We start from the raw sequence: 4160 nt of genomic DNA on the forward strand, positions 1-4160 counted from the left end.
CTACCATTCAAGCGAGGTAATAAGACAGCCATGCCTACATTTGGGACTCGAGATGGGATAAATGTCCGAAGAGCATGCTAGAAAGCAATTTGATGTGAGTCAGAGTGCCTCCCAAAATAACAAACAGTCGAAATTTATCACAATTCCTAACTGCTTCGATGGTACGACACTGCCCGCCCTGCAAGCAACAATCGATATTCAATTATGCGATAGATGTGAACTGGGCTTGGCATATGTGATTATGAGGGACTTGTAGTGATTAGACCGTGCGCAACTAAGGTAGCCCAGAGCTTGCAGAGACATGAGACCAGAGATAACTGGTTTTGCTGCGTGTTTGTACGATGGGTTTATTCCAGAATGGAAGTGTCACGGTCCAAAGAAAAGCATGAAGACTTGCAAAACCAGTTGCGTCTGAGGCGTCATACCATATGTATTTGGTGAGTCTCTGTTAGCATCTCTTGCTCTTCTATCAGTGATGATAATTATATTGTCATTTGGTGTTCACTGAGTACCCAGTGTCACGTTATCATGATGATATTGATTCCAACAGGTGGGTGGCGTACCGTCAGGCATGACCAGAAGATTACAGTCAGAGTAAAACGTGAGATTGTCCGTAGTTGCATGTGATGGAACAAGTGAACTGTAGGCAAAGAATGGTCAAGAAAACGTAGGGCCTAACTGCGGGTGTCCTATCAAACTAGGTATAGCAATGCTATGCCATCAGTGCACTGAAATACTTTAATTTCCGGACAGCCCCGTAACTGACACCGTTTTTTATTTAGCTTGGATGTGCAACTCCGTGAGAAGGGAGAAATTTGTGGATGGCGGATGAAATCCTCAGAGGTAGAACACTGCTCATATAAGATTGATTGAAGATAGCAGGTATTTTTCTGATCCGGTTGGAGAGGTAGTGTAGTGCAGCGTTGCATATATATTTGAAGTTGTGTTAGCTTGACAGATGAGGACATTGTGCGAACCTGCAACGCTCGGGTCGCATTTACTAATTTGAAACACTTATGGCGTCGGTGATTATCAGGTAAAGTGTGTATCAGGCTGACGTGCGGGCTGTCCTGTTGTATGTCTATGAGACCTGGACTGTTTAAGGAGAGGAACCAAGACGGTTTCAGGAGTTTGACAACGGTCGTATCAAAACCATGGCTCGCGTGGGTTGGTTTCGGCCAATCCGTAAGTCGACAGTTACATAGCGATTTTTCCGTTTGGCACAGGCGATTTCCCTGAAGAACGTGTCCTTTCTGTCTCCAGCTGGATCCTCATCACTATATAAAACAGTTGGATCGAATCAGGTTTGGCTTACTTACCGGCTCATTTATCCGGATATAGTCGACATGATTTTACAAGTGAAGGTTGGAATACTTCGAAGTGAACGATGAGTTGGTTGAGGCCGGCCCGCTTACAAGTGAAGGTTGCAATACGTCGAAGTGAACGATGAGTTGGTTGAGGCCCAGAAGGGTGCTCCCTGTTGGTTGTATTGCTAATGTGATTTAGTATGTGATGGTTGCGAGATTAGATGAGTAGGACCGAGCTGTCGATTTTATTAAGCTTTATTGTATCGGTATCAGAGGGGAGAAATCGGGTGAAGTTGGGATTCGCTGCTTTAAACGTCCGGATTTAACACCGAGCACCCGCCCACTCAACAGATCTTTGCTTTATAGTAATGAGTCCTCAGGTTCAGCGTAGGCATCGACCGCGAATTGTGGACAAATGGCTTTGTTAAGCACTTGGTGAGTTGGCCACTGCAACTGCATTAACTTATTTCTTCTAAATGATATCGCGGAAAATGTGCACGAGTCGTAATTGATAATATATTTTTCAGAAACCCTGACGAGTAAAAATCCGAGAAGTGGATTGACCACACATTACGTTTGTACCGATGTAACCAATAAGGACAACATCATTTGTTAAAAGTGGTTGTGTATTTTTCAGGCATGGGGTGTTGGCAGGTGGACGACCTATGGATATGAAGGACCGCCGTTTGTCGTTGGATTGGTCCATTATAGTTAGGACAACATATTCAGCCTGACGGTTACAATAAGTAGCCTCGGCAGGTGATATAGAGTATATTTATGGGTATGACGGGCCGACGTTGGCCACTGGACTGAGCTACTGGGTATAGTTGAAGCCTCATACCCAGAGTTGTACGTGGACACAAGCCTTACAATTACGACAGGTGGCCAAGGTGGGCGATACCAATTAGATTCACGTGTATGACGGGCCATCGTTGGCTGTTAGATTAAGATAGCACATATAGTTGGAGCCTAGTTTTTATCGGCCCGAATAGATACTGGCCTGCTGTTTACTATAGGTAGCAGACATGAGCTGGAGCGTGCACAGTTATGGGTGTGACGGGATATCATTCGCAGCTCAATTAAGACACTGCGCATAGTTGAGGCTTAATAATCGGCGTCGGATATAGGCACTGGCCTAGCGGTTTTAAAAAGTAATCAAGGTAGGCGATATCGCGTAAAGTTGTGAGAGTGAGGTACGTCGTTCGCCATTAGACTAGGTATGTGTGCATAGCTAGGGCTCGTATTTATTGGTTCGCATAGATACTGGTCCAGTGTCCACTATAAGTAGCAAAGGTAAGCGACAACGTGTACTGTTGCAAGTAAGACATTAGGTTGGATCAGGTTACCGGTTACTCAACATCGCACATGGACACGGAACTAGGAGGTGCGATAAGTAGAAATATAAGGCGACGTCGAGCGAAGAAATGAGTATGACAGGTTATCACGTATAGTTGAGGCCACATTTTTACCGGCCCGCATGGATACTGGCCTGAGGTTCACTAGAGGTAGCAAAGATAGGTGGTATCGCGTATGGTTATGGGTATGAAAGACCGTTGAATGATGTTACAATGCATGAGCGAAGTCTCATAATCAGCGTCGCGAATGGACGCAAGCCTGGCATTTACAATAAGTACTCGAGATGAGTGAAAACGCATACAGTTATGAGTATACGAGGCCGAAAGTCATTGGATGTGGCTAAGGTTCATGGATGAGGCCTCATGATCGGCGTCGCACATAGACACGACCCAGCAGTTACGATAATTGGTCGAGGTGTTTGACAACGGCTACCGTCATCACGGTAAGAGTTCTACGGCCCTCATCACCTATAGAGCGTCATATTCAGACTGGTGATGAAACCTGCAGCAACAATTTGACGCCGTCTTATATAGTGTCTAGTTATGCATACCTAGGAAAGGATATCATTAACAGAGATGGCCTTCTCATTGCCACTGCAAAGTTCATGCTTTTGTCAAACAATATTGCATTTAATGGAAGTTTAAGTCAACGGGAAAATGTGTTGTGCTCAGGTTCGTCGAACAAAATATAGTTTGCGATTATTATTGTTAAGTCTTAGGAGTGCAAAGCAAATTAACGTCAATAGTCGGTCGTCCAAGATGGAATTTGCATTAGATATTCTTTAGGTTTTTTATTCTCAAACGACACCGAGGAACGCCGAAATGTGCTAAAGTGCGATTTCGTGTATTATGTTACGTAAACCGGAAAGAAAATGCGATTATTTGATGGTCCGTGACCTCAGAATTTGGCTCACTTAAACAAAATGTTACGAACAACATGTCACCGGAAGGTTTGAATGGATTAGGATGACTCCTTGTTAAAGCCACAGCTTCGAAAACCCTATAGTTTCGGCGAAAATAATTCTGGCATGCTTATGTTCAGCGGCGATGGAGATACCGAGCCTTGGACGCACATAAAGAATTTCTATGAAAATATACTTTAAAGGATAGATAATTTAACATGAATTTATAGCATTTAATAGTGTTTCTTTGAACCTCTAAAATCGCCCAATGTTGCCGCGGTTTTGTTAGAACTTGCTTAAATGCACTCAAGGCCAATAACTGCCATTTTACGGATGATCCGACAAACCTTCTCCCGTATTACCCGCGTGGACTTCCAAACGCTCTATGGGGCCTACTTCAGACCGCTCCCGGAATACGTCAACCAAGTTGTCTACTCAGGACGCACGGAAGACGTCCCCCGCATTGAACGTGTCCAGCGAGCCGCCACGAGAATGGTTGCCGGCCTCAAATCCGTGGGCTACGAAACGCGTCTGGCGATGCTTGATCTCTTTCCCCTGGAGTACCGTCGCCTCCGAGGGGACCTAATTCTTACTTA

The sequence above is a fragment of the Opisthorchis viverrini genome (assembly GCF_000715545.1).
Source record: "Opisthorchis viverrini unplaced genomic scaffold opera_v5_24, whole genome shotgun sequence".
NCBI classification, from domain to species: domain Eukaryota; kingdom Metazoa; phylum Platyhelminthes; class Trematoda; order Opisthorchiida; family Opisthorchiidae; genus Opisthorchis; species Opisthorchis viverrini.